Raw genomic sequence first — 21,054 nt, 5'->3', positions numbered from 1 at the left:
CGTGAAGACAGGAGGCGACCTGACGTCGTGTAATGGAGTGTTACCAATTATTCTTTGTCTAGAGTTATTTTGTTCTGGATTTTTTTGCATCATTTTCTGGGGCTTTTTATTTAAATCTCTGTTTGCTTTCATTCAATTGCATCCTAGAGGATGAAATTTTTTTGGAAATCGTGTTATGGATCACATGGTGCTTTGTAAAGTTGGCCATATACTGTAGCTACCTCTTTCAACCAATCATGCATGTGCTCTGAATACCGATTTGGAATTGGCCAAGATGCAACCATTGGGATGTGATATGACAAGACATTGCAAATTTTAAAAGATTGGAACTCACGATGGGAAAGGAAAAATCCAGACAAAAAAAAGCTTTTTTTTTTTTAAACATGGGATTTAAAGGGAACCGGTAATTTATAAAAATAGCTATTAATCTGCAGGTGAATCTCATGGACATTCTGCCTGGCCGCCTTACTAAGGGCGCGGCTATGGGGAAAATACAGACTGATATTCTCCCGGGAGCGGCTGGATTTCAATCATTGGGGCACCGAGCGCACGTGGTCACCGCTCACTATACAGTGAGTGCAGCTGTAAGAACTCCCGGGCATTTTGATTGACAGCTTAGTCTGCAGAGCGAACTGTCAATCAAGCTGCCGAAAGTGATTACAGCCGCACTCACTATAATGAGTGTGGACCATATGCGCTCGGTGCCTCTATGACTAAATGTCGGCGACACCCGGGAGGATTTCTCCTGGCAGACGCGTTTTCAGTAAGGTGGCTAATCAAAATTAACCCTATATCTGCAGGTAAATAGCATTTCTGCTCCCATTTAACATGGAAATCTCTCTTAAATGGTGCATGTTGACTTACAATCGCGATGCCCCACATTTTTTTTTTACCAGATGATAACAGTACGATTCGACCACTTACTACAAAATACCGATGAAAACGTGTAATGTATGAAGCTTTCCAACTTGAAATGAGGGAATACGTTTGCTGGACGTGGACCTGCAGCTCCATCAGTATTCCGTGGCTGTTGGATGGGAGCCCTACGATCCACCTCCTACCTGCCGGCATCCGCTGCTCCCCCATTAGCCGGCCGAGCCGTTGGGTGCGCGTCGCGCCGCATTGATGATGTTGCATCAGGTCTTCTTGCAGTCACTGTTTGCTTACTGACCGAAGTCCTGCAAATCGTTTCACTTATCTCTGGTTCCGACCAGTAAACTCTAATTTCCATCACTGCGTTCTACATGTTTTTTGTAGCAAAAGATTGTAAAATTGGTTAGTAACGATGAATGATTGTTTCGTCTTCTGACATTTGCAGACAGATTTTCATCGTGAGGCCACCAAACCCTAAGACCTCCAGAGTCAGATTGTCTATAAATTGTGAAGTTGTGAAGGAACAATCCCTGCAAGCCTTGATGGCTGTGATCTTTCGGGACGAGCCGTGTGGTGTATTTTTTAAGAGTTGGAGAACTAGAGGTTAGGGAACACTGTCCTAGATCACATGGACGTCCTGCCCCAGCGATAAGACCACAGAATCAGGTGACGTGATGTTCCAATATTAGACGACCAAAAGATCTTTATCAACTTCATGAAGCGTTTTTATTCCTTATTCTCCAGCTGGTTACGAGATGTCTGTCCGGAGCCCACTCCTCGTTTTTCCTGGACATATGCTTGAACGCTTTATGTGTTTGAACAAGCCCCTCTTACGCGCTCACGCCATGCTTGTTTTCCTTTACTCGGTGTGAACAGTTCAGAAACTCAGCTTGATTTCCAGTCACTCAACAGAAAACTGCGAGAGAACTTCTTCCAAAGTGGTCTACTGTTGGGATGTCACGGAGAGCTGTAATGTGAGTCTAATGAAAGCGTAAGACAGGGCATCGATAGATGCTGCCGGTGGGGTTTATGTGCCTCTGTTTACTAGAAGGTGGAGGACGCTACTGTAACTTGTCAAAAAAAATCTTTAGGGTGCAGATGTTGAGTAACCCAAGATACAAAAAGATGAAAATTGTGCTCCAATGATGGCAGGCAAAAACAGAACATAAGGGGGTAAAAAACTTAAAGATATGGCCTAATTAGTCAAAGAAAGGTTCTTTACATCCTCAAGAAGGCCAGCTTACCACTGCGGGCACCCACCATTTTCTGGCAGCAGCTCTTCTCCACCATTGTGCAGCTTTGCTGTTGTGTCCACCTTCTGCGCCATCCCTGACTCCATGTACCGTACGTTTTATGACATTTTTTTCTCCCGCCTCCTTGTTCATTTGGTCCCAGGTTTCATTGCCGTTTGTTTCTGCTCCATATTTCGATACAACGTGGCTTGGTTTCCAGACCTCATTTTCTTGCCTGATTCCCATCCTAACCCCTGCCTATGACTGAACTCCACCTGTCTTGCCTTTTGGGTCATCTGATATTGATTCCTACATGTTGAATTGGCTTACTGCTTTGGGAACCCTAATTGTTTGCATAATAGCGACTGAGAAGGAACGTGTCATGGAAAATGATCTATTCTTTACATCAGGATTTTGTGTTACATGTCATTTTAAAAAAAGGTAAATAGTTTTCTTTTATATCACAAAATGTACTAAAATGCAAAATTCATTTTTTGCAATCTTCACACTGGCCACGGGGGCTTTTATTTTAGATACTTCATATCCTTTCAGAAGCAGTGTTCAGCAGTCTCATTATCATCAGAAGCAGGATTACAATGATAAGTAATATCTGTACATACAGCTGTTAACAATAGGTGATGTTACAGCTCACCTCCTCCTCCTGTACAATGACTGATCACTCCTCTATATACAGTAGATAACACAGGATCCACCATTCACAATAGGCGATATCACAGCTCACCTCCTCCTCCTGTACAATGACTGATTACACCTCTACATACAGCTGATAACACAGGATCCCCAATTCACAATAGCGATATCACAGCTCACCTCCTCCTCCTGTACAATGACTGATAACACCTCTATGTACAGTAGATAACACAGGATCCACCATTCACAATAGATGGTGTCACAGCTCACCTCCTCCTCCTGTACAATGACTGATAACACCTTTATATACAGTAGATAACACAGGATCCACCATTCACAATAGGTGATGACACAGCTCACCTCCTCCTCCTGTGTAATGACTGATAACACCTCTATATATAGGAAATAACACATGATCCACCGTTCACAATAGGTGATGTTAGAGCTCACCTCCTCCTCCTGTACAATGACTGATAACACCTCTATATACAGTAGATAACACAGGAACCACCATTTACAATAGGTGATGTCACAGCTCACCTCCTCCTCCTGTACAATGACTGATAACACCTCTATATACAGCAGATAACACAGGATCCACCATTCACAATAGGTGTTGTCACAGCTCACCTCCTCCTCCTGTACAATGACTGATAACACCTCTATATACAGTAGATAACACAGGAACCACCATTTACAATAGGTGATGTCACAGCTCACCTCCTCCTCCTGTACAATGACTGATAACACCTCTATATACAGCAGATAACACAGGATCCACCATTCACAATAGGTGTTGTCACAGCTCACCTCCTACTCCTGTACAATGACTGATAACACCTCTATATACAGTAGATAACACAGGATCCACCATCCACAATAGGTTATGTCACAGCTCACCTCCTCCTCCTCCTGTACAATGCCTGATAACACCTCTCTATATAGCTATATAAGTGATTTCACAGCTCACCTCCTCCTCCCTTCACAGTGTCATTTGTACACTCTCATTAACTGCTTTGCTAGGAATATAGGGTCTGACTGTGTTCATTGCAGTTATTGTACAAGTGAATTTACAGAAACAACAGAAAGTTAGAGTCTAAATAAAGTCTAGTGGCTGTTGTGAAAATTGAAAGGTTTCTATTGACATTTTTTATAAAGATTGTTATATGATAAATAAAATAATGTTAGAAAAAAAATCAAGAAAAAATTCATGTAAAACCTGATTTAAATAATAGGTTATTTCCTTGAAGACTAATTTTGAGTCAAATTTTAGGAAATTCTCTGGAATCTGGGGATTTGAGCAATTTGTGATTTGATTCTTTTGAATTTCCCCCCAAAAATGCCAACTTCCATTTTAAACAAGGCAAAAGATTGCAGAAAGTGGCTTCCCATAATGTCCTGCAGGTATCACATCATGTGGTCTAGCACGGCCAATCAGGAAGGACTAAAATACCCTGTATGAAAGCCGAGGAAGAGAATGCAGCTGCCAATTTGAGGTGAATCTGAATAGTGAGAGGACGTTATAGCGCACGGATTAGCCATAGAGATAGGGAGCTAAAGCCATGAAACACAGACGAAACTGTACAGATAATTTGTGACAGCACAACAGTAAAGAACAGTTGATAGGGGACCTCAGAGGGTTACATGCTTCTCTTTGGTCCAGTTGGAGGCTTGGCCATACTGGCAAATTAATTCACTGCAAATCAAATTTTTGGAACTCCAAGTTACTGCAGTAAAGCTGGTGGACTAGAAGCCATCATGACCTACTGGCATCACCTACTGCGCAATTCTTTACTTTTCCCATGGAAAGTCGTGAATTTGACCTGAGCATCTATATAACCATAGGTTTTACTGGGAAATCTTCGCAGTTCATTGTCAGCTATATAGACGTACTGTAAAAGAACTGGACAGCAAGATACTATGCTGGAATGTTTTGAGGACCACTCAGTCCAATACATCTAAGAAACTCAAATGGATGGTCCATTAACAGGTCCATAAATCATTCTGCGCTTTCAATAAACACTAATCACTTTCCTAAATTGCCAAGAAAGCTTCTAAATTGAAGTGCCTGTAGCAATTCCCCAAGTACAAGCTGTGTTCAGTCAAGAACCCTAAGAATTAATGACACCTGTGTCTTGTCAATGTTCTCGAGGTCTTGGAGGTCTCCTTAATCTGTAGCTCCAGTTTGGCTGGAGCAAAGAATGATAAAGAACCAATGACAAAAATATAATTAATAATGGTGGTTCTCTCTCAGTACTTCCTAGACAAAAGCGTTCCAGAACCTGGTACATTAATATTACAGTATGTCACATTGTGGACATCATAGACCCGGGGAGTTGTGGAAGGAGTCGCGCGCTGCTGTAGATCCTGCTCCATAATTGCTTAAAGTGTGAATACTTCTCTAGATCGGTTGTGTTGGTAGCATCGAGATGTTTCATGTGCCCCCATTACAGCTGGAAACTCCCTGCTCTGCTCAGATCACGCACTTTTACATACACTTCTGCTCTTATTCAGAGACTGTATCTGCAAAATTCAAAGGATCTCAGAAAATTCAAGACCGAAATATTTATTAAAGTTAGTATCCAGGAGTTAATGGCAGTCCACTAACGAAGAGGAAGACATTGACAGAATACGACTCACCAGCAGGCATCAGTTAGCATTGCCTGTGTGCAGAAGGAGTTACTTGAGTGGTTACAACTTACAATAAAATGAGGCACAAAAGAGAATAGATAGTAACAGATTCACATGTAAAGTGCAATGGAATAAATGGTGCTATAACAATAATAAAGAATTGACACGATTGACACCGTGTCCGTCACCCTTTCGTCACGGATCAGGGTGACTTTAGGCCAACAGACGGCTATCACATGTGCAGGGGGGCTTATCTTAGTTATCCCTCCACTGCTACAATGTGATGAAAAAAAAACGCACAAGTCTATTGACCTCTTAGTTTACAGCAGGGGCTTATTTTAGGTATCCCACTGCTCTTCAATATACCACGAACTGCAGGGATTTATGTATACCCGTTTTACAGTTCCGCTTGACCTTGCAGCTCTCTGGTGCCCCCCTTACTCTTAGGTCAGATGTGGTACTGCACCCTGGGGTAATTAGTCACCAGAAAGGCTGCCTGCTATGTACTGGCTATTGGGCACGCTGCAGCGAGGCGATATAAATACTCCCACTCAGGCAGGAACAATAATTATAAACGCCGCAGTCCCTACAACGACTCCCAAAGGCACAGCACACGGTATGCTGCCACCAGCTTCGATTAACGGGTCCGAAGCTAACCCAAAACAGTAGCGTAATTCTCTTCAGAAGACTTAGGGTACGTTTTAGAGCAGGAAGAACGAAAACTAGTAATTTAAATATTTTACTCCGAAATTAAGGCAGTGTTTATAAGAAAGGTATGTAAAGATGTTACAATATGAGACAATTGAAAATATGTACAAAGTAATTATAAAAATAACATGGATTAAAGAAGAAAGGTAAAACTCACATGTTCTCAGATCATTTCAGGCAAAACTATGCTGGCAGGCAAAACCCCAAATGTCCCAATGCATCAGGAGGTCTGGGTAGGAACAGCTCCTCAGGTAAGATTCAGACTACAACTGAAGGCTGGGTTAAGGGTAGAGACTTTTAAACCCCAGCCTCATGACATCCCGAAAGGGGTTGGTTTCCTCGGAACCTCCCATCTCCTCAAACATACCAAATGTAACACAAAGTTTTATAATGCTCGTATCTCTGCTCCAGAATATGCCAGAATCACAGCACACCCCTCATTCAGCTTATTTTAAAATTGACTTTCTAATGAAACCAAATTTGTCCTAGTTTGGACACACAATTTCGGAGAAATCCGTACTTTTTTACCTGTTGGAATCAGAGGCTTGTGCTTACAGTGGCTGATAGATCCGCTGATAGACTTTAGCAATATGTACTTATTATTTTCCTAGCCCAAATCGGTGGCCCAGAATCTTACAAGATTAGGACAAAGAGCCTCATGTTTTAAAAGAGAGATCAGACCAGTTTCAGCTGGTACAACTGTCCACTGCAGCTACAGCGGTCATAAAAATTCTTCTGGGAGGGGCATGAGGGTTTTGGGATCTACACATACACATCTCCACAAACAGAAACACACAGAGAAGGGTTTTTTTTTAGCCCACATTATGGGCTAACAGGCAAGAGAAACTAACTTATATTATACATTTTCCTCACAAGAATAATAATAATAATAATAATACATGAAAGGCATCAAATCCACCAGATCCTGCATCTCAAGGGCTCTGCTTCTTCCAGCCTTCAAAGACACAAGTTAGCTCAGTATTCGTATAACGCATAAGTAAAGTAAATATTATCCTCCTTGGGCCTCCTGACATACTTATGACTCTCAAATATATTCCTAGTACCCTTAGTTGAGTTGGCACAAATCATAACCCTGCAAGGGGCCGTTGACAGCTTCCACTGGATCTGGGCTCAGCACGGCGGATCCTCCATACTGGTTCACCCCAGGATGGCTTAGATCAAAACCGACCCCACCAAGGCTGGCAATGCTCCAGTTCTGCACTGCTTTAACATAAATCTGCCCTGTTCACCCGAGAACGTCCTCACTCTACCTTGGCTCCATGACATTATACTCTCTTTTCCTTGTTGGCACCAAACAGTCCATTTTCCAAGCACCTCCCAACAAAAGCATAAAGGTCCAGTGCATCAGAGTAACCACAGTATATCCTTCAGAACCAGGCAATCTGTGGACCCACTCACCATCCCTACCTTCTTCTCATCCACCATCTGGCACCAGCACTCTCACAGCCAGACATAGCAGGCAGTCATGTTAGCGCCACACGTCATTGACACCGTCTTGACAATCTACAAAAGAAGCATCAGAAACATCATATATACAATGTATACAAATATAGTTCAACATGTTAGAGCTGCATAAACGCTCAGTGGTTAGCACTGTGCTATATATAGGGCAACACGGTGGCTCAGTGGATAGCACTGCGGCGCTGGAGTACTGGGTTCAAACCCCACCAAGGACAACATCTTCAAGGAGTTTGTATGTTCTCCCCGTGTTTGCATCGGCTTCCTCCGGGTTCTCAGGCTTCCTCCCACACTCCAAAGACATACTGATAGGGATTTTAGTTTGCGGTCCCCATTGGGGCTCACAATCATTTTGTCTGCAAAGCTGTGGAATTAATGGCACTTTATATGTGAGTAAAATAAATGAAACCTGCGTGTAAATCATTGAGCCAAGCAGTCAGGTATCCAGCAATAATGGACACAACGGCAGATCGTTGGCTGTGAATTGGAGGCCGCGCTCTCCCTCCTCTTTATTATGGACCAGATTCAAGCAATTAGTAAATTGTTTGTGCCCAATTATTGCGTTTTGAAGATATTTATATTGGGAGAAGACTTCGGGAACATTGCAAGGTCGGAATCTGGAGACTCTCAGAGAAAAGTTAAACAAAGCGGAGGCGCTAATCCTGATGATTTCGTTAGTTTCACAAACATCTCGAGATCCCATTGTAAACAGATCACAGTCTAAAGTTCTCGGTGACACACATCACCGCCGGCAATTCAGCTAATTGCTTTTAACTTGATTTGCTAACAGTAAGACTGGAAGCACGAAAGAGTCAGGAAGATAGAACCGAGACTTGAGCAGATAACAGGAAACTTGACCTTTTCTCTTAAAGATTAACAAAGTGCAATTAATGCAGAACTGAGAGCGACCCGAGCGCGGCTCCATAATGAGCGTGCAATTAGGCAAATCACGGTTTACACACAGTGCCCCGAAGACGGAAGCTGTGGTCGAGTAACCACTAATGGGCTCTGGTGGAGGAGCCGAACTACTAAGTCTTATCATCCAAGGATGATGCTCGCTCAGGCTCAGGACCACGCCTGTCAATGAGTTGAGTCAAAGCCATTTAAGTTAAACTGGTTTTCTGGTTTTATAAAACCCCAGTCCTCCAACTGCATACAAAAAAAATTAACTACTGTGCTTCACTCGCCCTCCGCAGGTCCAAGTTGAGTATACACAACTCCTCCCAGTATTTGTTATTTTGTGCAGCAATAGAATCACATCAACAGCCCTTCAGCCAATCAGTGAGCTCAGAAGCTACGAGCGGTTCAAGCCGTTTACTCGGGCACAGCCACAGAGCTCGGTTATTAGCCGCAGTGCTGGCGCCATATCATTAGAGCTCGGTTATTGGCTGCAGTGCTGGTGGCATGTCATCAGAGCTTGGTTATTAGCTGCAGTGCTGGCGCTGTGTCATTAAAGCTCGGTTATTGGCTGCAGTGCTGGCGGTGTGTCATCAGAGCTCGGTTATTAGCTGCAGTGCTGGCGCTGTGTCATTAGAGCTCGGTTATTGGCTGAAGTTATAGCGGTGTGTCATCAGAGCTCGGTTATTAGCTGCAGTTATAGCGGTGTGTCATCAGAGCTCGGTTATTAGCTGCAGTGCTGGCGCTGGGTCATTAGAGCTCAGTTATTAGCTGCAGTGCTGGCGGTGTGTCATCAGAGCTCGGGTATTAGCTGCAGTGCTGGCGGTGTGTCATCAGAGCTCGGTTATTAGCTGCAGTGCTGGCGCTGGGTCATCAGAGCTCGGTTATTAGCTGCAGTTATAGCGGTGTGTCATTAGAGCTCGGTTATTAGCTGCAGTGCTGGCGCTGGGTCATCAGAGCTCGGTTATTAGCTGCAGTGCTGGCGCTGGGTCATCAGAGCTCGGTTATTAGCTGCAGTGCTGGCGCTGGGTCATCAGAGCTCGGTTATTAGCTGCAGTGCTGGCGGTGTGTCATCAGAGCTCGGTTATTAGCTGCAGTGCTGGCGCTGTGTCATCAGAGCTCGGTTATTAGTTGCAGTGCTGGCGCTGTGTCATCAGAGCTCGGTTATTAGCTGCAGTGCTGGCGCTGTGTCATCAGAGCTTGGTTATTAGCTGCAGTGCTGGTGCTGTGTCATCAGAGCTCGGTTATTAGCTGCAGTGCTGGCGCTGTGTCATTAGAGCTCGGTTATTGGCTGCAGTGCTGGCGGTGTGTCAGAGCTCGGTTATTAGCTGCAGTGCTGGCGCTGTGTCATTAGAGCTCAATTATTGGCTGCAGTGCTGGCGGTGTGTCATTAGAGCTCGGTTATTGGCTGCAGTCCTGGCGGTGTGTCATTAGAGCTCGGTTATTAGCTGCAGTGCTGGCGCTGTGTCATCAGAGCTCGGTTATTAGCTGCAGTGCTGGCGCTGTGTCATTAGAGCTCGGTTATTGGCTGAAGTTATAGCGGTGTGTCATCAGAGCTCGGTTATTAGCTGCAGTGCTGGCGCTGTGTCATTAGAGCTCGGTTATTAGCTGCAGTTATAGCGGTGTGTCATCAGAGCTCGGTTATTAGCTGCAGTGCTGGCGCTGGGTCATTAGAGCTCAGTTATTAGCTGCAGTGCTGGCGGTGTGTCATCAGAGCTCGGGTATTAGCTGCAGTGCTGGCGTTGGGTCATCAGAGCTCGGTTATTAGCTGCAGTGCTGGCGCTGGGTCATCAGAGCTCGGTTATTAGCTGCAGTGCTGGCGGTGTGTCATCAGAGCTCGGTTATTAGCTGCAGTGCTGGCGCTGTGTCATCAGAGCTCGGTTATTAGTTGCAGTGCTGGCGCTGTGTCATCAGAGCTCGGTTATTAGCTGCAGTGCTGGCGCTGTGTCATCAGAGCTTGGTTATTAGCTGCAGTGCTGGTGCTGTGTCATCAGAGCTCGGTTATTAGCTGCAGTGCTGGCGCTGTGTCATTAGAGCTCGGTTATTGGCTGCAGTGCTGGCGCTGTGTCATCAGTGCTTGGTTATTAGCTGCAGTGCTGGCGCTGTGTCATTAGAGCTCGGTTATTGGCTGCAGTGCTGGCGGTGTGTCATTAGAGCTCAATTATTGGCTGCAGTGCTGGCGGTGTGTCATTAGAGCTCGGTTATTGGCTGCAGTCCTGGCGGTGTGTCATTAGAGCTCGGTTATTAGCTGCAGTCCTGGCGGTGTGTCATTAGAGCTCGGTTATTGGCTGCAGTGCTGGCGGTGTGTCATCAGTGCTTGGTTATTAGCTGCAGTACTGGCGGCATGTCATCAGAGCTCAGTTATTAGCTGCAGTGCTGGCGGCGGGTCATCAGAGCTCGGTTATTGGCTGCAGTGCTGGCGCTGTGTCATTAGAGCTTGGTTAATAGCTGCAGTGCTGGCGGTGTGTCATTAGACCTCGGTTATTGGCTGCAGTGCTGGCGGTGTGTCATCAGAGGTCGGTTATTAGCTGCAGTACTGGCGGCGGGTCATCAGAGCTCGGAGATTAGCTGCAGTGCTGGCGGTGTGTCATTAGAGCTCGGTTATTAGCTGCAGTCCTGGCGGTGTGTCATTAGAGCTCGGTTATTGGCTGCAGTGCTGGCGGTGTGTCATCAGAGCTCAGTTATTAGCTGCAGTGCTGGCGGCGGGTCATCAGAGCTCGGTTATTGGCTGCAGTGCTGGCGCTGTGTCATTAGAGCTTGGTTAATAGCTGCAGTGCTGGCGGTGTGTCATTAGACCTCGGTTATTGGCTGCAGTGCTGGCGGTGTGTCATCAGAGCTCGGTTATTAGCTGCAGTGCTGGCGGCGTGTCATCAGAGCTCGGAGATTAGCTGCAGTGCTGGCGGTGTGTCATTAGAGCTCGGTTATTAGCTGCAGTGCTGGCGGTGTGTCATTAGAGCTCGGTAATTAGCTGCAGTGCTTACGCCGTGTCATTAGAGCTCGGTTATTAGCTGCAGTGCTGGCGCCGTGTCATCAGAGCTCGGTTATTAGCTGCAGTGCTGGCGGTGTGTCATCAGATCTCGGTTATTAGCTGCAGTACTGGTGCCGTATCATTAGAGCTCGGTTATTGGCTGCAGTGCTGGCGCTGTGTCATCAGAGCTCGGTTATTAGCTGCAGTGCTGGCGCCCTGTCATTAGAGCTCAGTTATTGGCTGCAGTGCTGGCGGTGTGTCATCAAAGCTCAGTTATTAGCTGCAGTGCTGGCGGTGTGTCATCAGAACCTGGTTATTAGCTGCAGTGCTGGCGGCATGTCATCAGAGCCCGGTTATTAGCTGCAGTGCTGGCCCCGTTTCATCAGAGCTCGGTTATTAACTACAGTGCTGGCGGTGTGTCATCAGAGCTCGGTTATTGGCTGCAGTGCTGGCGGTGTGTCATCAGAGCTTGGTTATTAGCTGCAGTGCTGGCGCTGTATCATTAGAGTTCGGTTATTGGCTGCAGTGCTGGCGCCGTGTCAATAGAGCTCGGTTATTAACTGCAATGCTGGCGCCATGTCATTAGAGGGCGCCGTGTCATTAGACCTTGGTTATTAGCCCCAGTGCTGGCGCCGTGTCATTAGAGCTCAGTTATTAGCTGCAGTGCTGGTGCCATGTCATTAGAGCTCGGAGATTAGCTACAGTGCCAGCGGCATGTCATCAGGGCTCGGTTATTGGCTGCAGTGCTGGCGGCGTGTCATCAGAGCTCGGTTATTAGCTCCAGTGCTGGCGCTGTGTCACTAGAGCTCGGATATTAGCTGCAGTGCTGGCGGTGTGTCATCAGAGCTCAGTTATTAGCTGCAGTGCTGGCGGTGTGTCATCAGAGCTCAGTTATTAGCTGCAGTGTTGGCAGTGTGTCATCTCATCAGAGCTCGGTTATTAGCTGCAGTGCTGGCAGCCTGTCATCAGAGCTCGGTTATTAGCTGCAGTGCTGGCGGTGTGTCATCAGAGCTCGGTTATTAGCTGCAGTGCTGGCGGTGTGTCATTAGAGCACGGTTATTAGCTGCAGTGCTGGCGCCCTGTCATCAGAGCTCAGTTATTAGCTGCAGTGTTGGCAGCCTGTCATCAGAGCTCGGTTATTAGCTGCAGTGCTGGCGGTGTGTCATCAGAGCTCGGTTATTAGCTGCAGTGCTGGCGGTGTGTCATTAGAGCACGGTTATTAGCTGCAGTGCTGGCGGCATGTCATCAGAGCTCAGTTATTAGCTGCAGTGCTGGCGGTGTGTCATTAGAGCTCTGTTATTAGCTGCAGTACTGGCGGTGTGTCATCAGAGCTCGGTTATTAGCTGCAGTGCTGGCGGTGTGTCATCAGAGCACGGTTATTAGCTGCAGTGCTGGCGGCATGTCATCAGAGCTCAGTTATTAGCTGCAGTGCTGGCGCCGTGTCATTAGAGCTCTGTTATTAGCTGCAGTGCTGGCGGTGTGTCATTAGAGCTCGGTTATTAGCTGCAGTGCTGGCGCCGTTTCATTAGAGCTCGGCTATTGGCTGCAGTGCTGGCGGTGTGTCAATAGAATTCGGTTATTAGCTGCAGTGCTGGCGCTGTGTCACCAGAGCTCAGTTATTAGCTGCAGTGCTGGCGGTGTGTCATCAGAGCTCGGTTATTAGCTGCAGTGCTGGCGGTGTGTCATTAGAGCTCGGTTATTAGCTGCAGTGCTGGCGCCGTTTCATTAGAGCTCGGCTATTGGCTGCAGTGCTGGCGGTGTGTCAATAGAATTCGGTTATTAGCTGCAGTGCTGGCGGTGTGTCACCAGAGCTCAGTTATTAGCTGCAGTGCTGGCGGTGTGTCACCAGAGCTCAGTTATTAGCTGCAGTGCTGGCGGTGTGTCATCAGAGCTCGGTTATTAGCTGCAGTGCTGGCGGCTAGGATTGAGCGAAACAGATCGGACATTTTCAAAAGTCGTCGACTTTCGGCAAAGTCGGGTTTCGTGAAAACCGACCCGATCCTAGTGTGGGATCGGCCATGAGGTCGGCGATCTCCGCACCAAAGTCGCGTTTCGTATGACGCTTTCAGCGCCATTTCTCATCCAATGAAGGAGGACGCAGAGTGTGGGTGGCGTGATGACATAGGTCTCGGTCCTCACCGTCTTAGAAAAGGGCATGATAGTGATTGGCTTGCTTTCTGCGGCGTCACAGGGGCTATAAAGGGGCGTGAACGCCGACCGCCATCTTACTTCTGCCGATCTTAGCATAGGGAGAGGTTGCTGCAGCTTCATCAGAAGAAGGGATATAGTTAGGGAGGGAAGATTAACCCCGAAACTGCTTGTGCTATAGCGATTTCCACTGTCCAACACCACCTTTTCTTTGCAGGGACAGTGGAGTTTTTTTTTTGTGCATCAGCTCTGTAGCTTATTAGGCTGCCCTATAAGGCTGCCGTCACACTATCAGTATTTGGTCAGTATTTTACATCAGTATTTGTAGCCAAAACCAGGAGTGGGCGATAAATACAAAAGTGGTGACATGTTTCTATTATACTTTTCCTCTAATTGTTCCACTCCTGGTTTTGGCTACAAATACTGATGTAAAATACTGACCACATACTGCTAGTGTGACGGCAGCCTAAGGCTCCCTGATAGCTGCATTGCTGTTTGTACGCCGCTGTGCAAACCAACTGCTTTTTTAAAAGCAAAAATCCTGTTGCTTCTTTCTGCACAGTTCTCTTGTTTATTTGTCCACACTTTTGTGTGCAGCAGTCCTTTTTATTGCTGCCATACTTGTCCTGAGATCATTGTAGGGAGATTGAAATTGTACTACAGCCCTTGTATTTTTTTTATATATCTTCCAGCCTCGTTCTGCCACTTACATTGTGTAGTGTAATACACAGGTCCTGTTTTTTGTTGCAGTCTCCCCCCCCCAAAAAAACTGAGATTTAAATTGCCAACAAGTTTATATACACCTTCTACCTTGTTTTACAGTACCATATAACGGTTGTTATTTTGGTTAGATTTTCCCAAAAAATGAGGAAGTCTGGTGGAAAAGGCCGTGGGCGGCCCTTGCCAGCTGGTACTGATGGTGGTGGTGGTGGTGGAGCATCTGGTGGTAGTGGGAAAAGCAAAATAGCACCTAAGGCTGGAGGTGTTGAGCCAGCATCATCGTCTGGCTACACAAGGCCTCGAAGGCTCCCTTATCTGGGAGTAGGAAAACCGCTTTTAAAGCCGGAGCAGCAGGAAAAAGTTTTGGCCTTCCTTGCTGACTCAGCCTCTAGCTCTTTCGCCTCCTCTTCAGAAAGTTCGAAATATAAAAGCAGCGAGTTGTCAGTGGATGCTCCCGGGCAGGAACAAGTCGCTTCCTTGTGTCCTTCACCCAAAGCAAAAGTGAAGGATGCGGCAGGCGACACTACAGTTTACTCCATGGAGCTCTTTACACATACCGTGCCAGGGTTAGAAAGGGAAATAGTTAACAGCCCATTACAAGATGAATCGGACATGGAGTGCACAGATGCACAGCCACAGCTAGATTATTATGCTGTTCCATTGACTCAGATCACAACATTGCCCTCGCAGTGTACTAAGCCAAAATCTGACACTGATTAGACTATGGTGCCCCGTCACGAACGCTATAGCACCTTACACGGTGACACAGAGGAAGGTGCACATGACATTGAAGAGGAGGTGATAGATGACCCAGTTGTTGACCCAGATTGGCAGCCATAGGGGGAAGAGTGTGCCGCTGGCAGTAGCTCTGAAGCAGAGGAGGATGATCCGCAGCAGGCATCTACATCGCAACAGCTTTCATCTGGCAGGCCAGTATCTGGCCAAAAACGTTTGACAAAACCTAAAACACTTTTAGGACAGCGTGGCCATCCGGTGAAAGGAGAACAGCGTGCAATGCCTGAAAAGGTATTCCATAGTAGGAAGAGTGCAGTGTGGGAATTTTTTAACCAAGATCCGAATGATCAGTGCAAAGTTATCTGTAAGAAATGCTCAAAGACCTTTAGCAGAGGGAAGAATGTCCAAAATTTTAATACAACGTGCATGCGTAGACATTTAACCATCATGCACTTGCAAGCCTGGACTAACTACCAAACGTCCCATACCGTTGGTGCACCTGCTCAGAATGAAGGTAGTCAGCAACACTACATTGCTTCCCTCACAGTAAGCCCACCGGTTAGGACACCACCACCAGCAAATGTGGAGGTATCGTCGCAAGGCCAAAGCAGTCAGGGAATCCCAAGGTTCTTGGTAGGAAACAATGTATGTAGGCCAACATCAAGAATACCGTCACTAACCCTCTCTCAATCTGCCATGTCCACCACCACCCCCGCTAGTTCCACCATATGCAGCTCTCCAGTCCAGCTCACCCTACAAGAGACTCTCGTTAGGAAAAGGAAGTACTCATCCTCTCATCCGCGTACACAGGGTTTGAACGCCCACATTGCTAGACTAATCTCGTTAGAGATGATGCCCTACCGGTTGGTTGAAAGCGAGGCCTACGCAGTACCACGCTATGACCTACCCAATCGACACTTCTTTGCGAGAAAAGCCATCCCAGCCCTCCACCAGCATGTCAAAGACCGCATTGTCCATGCACTGAGGCAATCAGTCAGTAGAAAGGTGCACCTCACAACAGATGCATGGACCAGTAGGCATGGCCAGGGACGTTACGTGTCCATCACGGCGCACTGGGTTCATGTGGTGGATGCAGGGTCCACAGGGGACAGCCATAGTGGGACAGTTCTGTCTAGCCCACGGTCTAGGAAACAGTTGGCAGTAGGTGTTCGACACCCCTCCTCCTCCTCCTCCTCCAGAAGCGAAAGCTCATCCACAGAGCGCAGTCACCCGACCACTCCATCCGCAGCTGCCAGTGTTGCACACGAGGTGTCACATTATGGAACAGCTATTGGTAAGTGTCAGCAGGCTGTGTTGGAAATGAAGTGTTTGGGTGACAACAGACACACCGCGGAAGTACTGGCCGAGTACGTGCAGCAAGAAACTCAGTCATGGCTGGGCAGTGTACATCTTGAGGCAGGCAAGGTAGTCAGTGATAACGGAAGGAATTTTATGGCTGCCATAGCCATTTCAGAACTGAAACACATACCTTGCCTGGCTCACACCTTGAACCTGGTGGTGCAGTGCTTCCTGAAAAATTATCTGGGGTTACCAGCCCTGCTCCTGAAGGTGCGAATACTTTGCTCGCACATCCGCCGGTCGCCCATACACTCCAGCCGTATGCTGAACCATCAGCGATCGCTGAAGCTTCCCCAGCACCGCCTAATAATCGACGTTGCAACAAGGTGGAACTCCACACTGCACATGCTTCAGAGGCTGTGCGAACAGAGGCGTGCTGTAATGTATTTGTGGGAGGATACACATACACGGGCAGGCAGTTGGATGGCAGACATGGAGTTGTCTGGTGTGCAGTGGTCGAAGCTACAAGACCTCTGTCAAGTCCTTCAGTGTTTTGAGGAATGCACATGGCTGGTAAGTGCAGACGACGCCATCATAAGCATGAGCATCCCACTAATGCGTCTGCTGATGCAAAGTTTGATGCACATAAAGGAGCAGGTGTCTGCGGCCGAGGAGGAGGGAAGCCTTGATGACAGTCAGCCATTGTCTGCTCAGGGAACTCTCCTGGACGAGGTGGCAGACGAAGAGGAGTAGGAGGATGATGGGGATGAATATTTATGGGAGGAGGATGCTTCTCAGGGTGCAATAGAAACTGGTAGCGTTGCAAGGTCAGGTACAGGGTTTTTGCGGGAGACAAGTGATGTTAATTTGCAAGAAAGTGCTCCTCAACCCAGCACAAGCAGTGAATTGACACCTGGAACATTGGCCCACATGGCTGATTATGCCTTGCGTATCCTAAAAAGGGACCCCTGCATTATAAAAATGATGACCGATGACGATTACTGGTTGGCCTGCCTCCTTGATCCACGATATAAAGGGAAATTACAAAATATCATGCCACATGAGAACCTTGAGCAAATATTGGCTACCAAACAAGCAACTCTTGTAGACCGTTTGGTTCAGGCATTCCCAGCACACAGCGGCGGTGATGGTTCTCACACGAGCTGTAGGCGGCAACATGGCAGAGGTGTTAGAGGTGCACAAATCAGAAGTGGCGTTGGACAGAGGGGTTTTATGTCCAGGTTGTGGAGTGATTTCGCAATGACCGCAGACACGACGATTCAAAGTGACAGGAGACAGCATTTGTCCAGTATGGTTATGAACTATTTTTCATCCCTTATCGATGTTCTCCCTCACAGGTCATTCCCCTTTGATTACTGGGCACCTGGCCTGATTTGGCAGAATATGCATTACAGGAGCTCGCTTGCCCAGCTGCTAGTGTGCTATCAGAAAGAGTCTCTTCAGTGCTGCTGGTTCAATACTGACCGAAAAAAGGACTCGTCTGGCTACCCAAAATGTTGATGATCTAACCTTCATTAAAATGAACCAATCATGGATTTCAAATTATTTTGCCCCACCTTCCCCTGCTGACACGTAGCTTGCCTGAAAAATGTCTTGCTTTTGGCCTCCTCTTACTGACTGCTCCAATTCCTCCATTTGCAGCTGCTGAATGTCCACCATAGGCCATTTTTATACCTCCCTAAATGGGCTGACTCCCCCCACAGGGCCGTGGTCACCACTTGGCGCAAGCACCCATGCGAGTGCCGTTTGCCTGGACAGGTGGGTGTGCCCACTTCTGGGTGACGGCACTGGCACAGGGTCCCTCATAGTACAATGAAGTGTCTCTGACGGTGGTGGTGCACACCCAACGTCAGACACACCCTCGTAATATGAGGGGCCCTGTGCCAGTACCGCCGCCCACGAGAGTGTTGCCCCCCAGCTCAAACAGTGCTCTACCACTTGCAATACCTACCTCTCCCTGCTCCACCACTGTGTAGTCTGTGCTGTTAAATCCTTCAATGGCTCTGCCAATACAAATTTGTTGAAATGATAGATGATATTTAAAATATACAGGGGCCCTGGCCTCCATTTTGACCAGTTAATACTTTGCGCCTACTACCACTGTCTGCTACTCAGCAGAGGAGCCCACTCCAGTACCTAGCTATGCCGCCTGTTTAGTCCTGTTACCAATTTTGAACACCTTTGAGCCTACTTTTGTATTTGAGCCTACTAACCGTGTCTGCGCCACTCATTACAGTTGTCCTCCACTGAACAAAGCCAAGCCGCCTGTTTACTCCTGTTACCAATTTTGAACTGCTTTTAGCCTACTTTTTTATTTTAGGCCTACTAAGTCTGTCTGCGCCACTCATTACAGCTGTCCTCCATTGAACAAAGCTATGCCGCCTGTGTACTCCAGTTACCAATTTTGCACTGCATTTAGCCTACTTACTTATTTAGGCCTACTAACTGTGTCTGCCTCCCATTACAGTTGTCCTCCACTGAGCAAAGCTGAGCCGCCAGTTTACTCCTGTTTCAAATATTAAACTGCATTTGGCCTACTTATTTGGTTGGGCCTACTAACGGTGTCTGCCGCTCCTTGCTTTTCTCCTCCACTGAACAAAGCTGAGCCAAAATTTTCATCCTGTTTTGGATATTAAACTGCATTTGGCCTACTTGTTTGGTTGGGCCTACATAAGGTGTCTTCCGCTCCTTGCTTTTCTCCTCCACTGAACAAAGCTGAGCCAAAATTTTCATCCTGTTTCGGATATTAAACTGCATTTGGCCTACTTGTTTGGTTGGGCCTACTAACGGTGTCTGCCGCTCCTTGCTTTTCTCCTCCACTGAACAAAGCTGAGCCTCAATTTTCATCCTGTTTCGGATATTAAACTGCATTTGGCCTACTTGTTTGGTTGGTCCTACTAACGGTGTCTGCCGCTCCTTGCTTTTCTCCTCCACTGAACGAGGCTGAGCCTCAATTTTCATCCTGTTTCGGATATTATCTTTGTGGGTTTGTGACTCTTGTAGTGCCGCAGGGTGGTGCAGCGTGATAGGCAGTGACCACCTTAAAGTTCCAAAAACAAAGTTTCTCTAATATGCAGAGAGCTCACAAAGTCACAGCACCAAAATGATATACTCCGGATCGCAGCCGGGAAACAACACAGTTCACGAATGTCTGGTCGCTCAGGGCAACTGCACCACGGTATCAAGCAGTGGGGTTCCAGGAGTTTGCTCTGCTTGGCCTTGATGGTGCCTTTTTGCAGAGCCGACTGGTCCACAGGTTGCAAACTCCAAAACTGACGCACCCAAACCTCCTGTAGGCTTTTTTTCTCTCTCCTGGACTCTGTGGCCATGGGCCACTGGTAAGATCCGGGCTGGAAGAAACGAACCGGCCCCACTACCTTTTTGCAGTCTGTTTAAAAAAATAAAAGCCCATACCGGGTTTTCTTGAACAATTCCTTTGTCAAAAATAACTTGACCAGGTCCATGCTTACTTTTATTCTGCCTTGTGACTCACAGACACCCTGCTGTGACCACAAGACACTCCAGCGGATCTAATACACTTCTGAGCGCATCCTGGGGGACACATAGCGAAACTCGCATAGGACACCGGTCACTACCTCACATACCTCCCCCTATGTTCAAACTTGTGGGTTTGAACATTTGTCACCATACAGGGGGGCCCGTGGCTGGGCATCCCCATGTCCCTGTGATTTCCCCTCTGGTCACTGCCTCAGGGTATGTGCACACGTCAGGATTTCTGGCAGAAATTTTCCTGACAAAAACCTGACATTTCTGCCAGAAATCCGCATGCATTTTTTTCGCATTTTTTATGCGTTTTGACGCGTTTTTTGTGCGGTTTTTCCCAAATGCATAGAATAGCGTGAAAACGTGAAAAAAACACAAAATTAATGAACATGCTGCTTTTTTTTACCGCGATGCGTTTTTTTCACGGAAAAAAATGCATCCTGTGCACAAAAATTGCAGAATGCATTCTAAATGATAGGATGCATATGTCTGCGGTTTCTAATGCAGTTTTATCGCGTTTTTATCACGAAAAAATGCAAAAAAACACGAAAAAGCCTGAACGTGTGCACATACCCTCACACTCCACATTCTTATAGGTCTTTTTCCTTATAGTGATATGTATATTCAGGGGTCTTTGGCCCCTTTACTTCTCTGTGTTACCTTTTTATGTTTGGATAATAATAGGTTATTTGAATGTAGGCTTTCCTAAACCAAGCTCCCCCCTCTCCTTTACTATGGGTAATTGCGACCACCCTAAATATATTAGTTGGTTCTATGAACCCATGTGACTGCATTAAAGGAAAAAAAAACTTTGCAAATTGGAAATCTCTTACCGTTTTGTGCATGCAATTCCCATGCTGTCTTATTCCTGATCCTGTGGTTAAAAGTCACTCTTTTCCAGGGGCGCCGCTATCATAGGGCAAGTTGAGCCCTTTGCTTCAGGCGGCAGTCGTCACTGAAAGACAAAGGGCGGCAGAGTGGCGGTCAGAACACCTGGTGCCGACTCTCCATAATCCCTAACATTTGCTGAGTGCTCACTAGTGCGGTGCGCGCCCCTGCTCACAACCCACAACCTAAGCATTAGGTTAGTCACAACCCACGGTGTGCAATATCAGCCGGTCATCCCTGCACCCGCAGAGCAGCCCACCACATATTGGCTGCTCTGTGCAAACAGGACCTGTGATGAGG

At 47.0% G+C, this 21,054-nt stretch overlaps 1 long non-coding RNA gene across 2 annotated transcripts in view; it reads right to left on the bottom strand.

The window, feature by feature from the left end:
• The window catches only part of LOC138647598 (uncharacterized), a 34,168-nt gene extending 13,368 nt beyond the window's left edge, over positions 1–20,800 (bottom strand). For both annotated transcript variants that reach the window (XR_011315007.1, XR_011315008.1), the window contains exon 1: positions 20,700–20,800. This is a non-coding gene — a long non-coding RNA (uncharacterized lncRNA). The remainder of the gene's footprint in view (positions 1–20,699) is intronic.
• Positions 20,801–21,054: the final 254 nt, after the last annotated feature.

The sequence above is a fragment of the Ranitomeya imitator genome, chromosome 8 (assembly GCF_032444005.1).
Source record: "Ranitomeya imitator isolate aRanImi1 chromosome 8, aRanImi1.pri, whole genome shotgun sequence".
NCBI classification, from domain to species: Eukaryota; Metazoa; Chordata; class Amphibia; order Anura; family Dendrobatidae; genus Ranitomeya; species Ranitomeya imitator.
The sequence above is the reverse complement of the archived record's forward strand: the minus strand, read 5'-3'. Positions and strand labels throughout refer to the sequence as shown.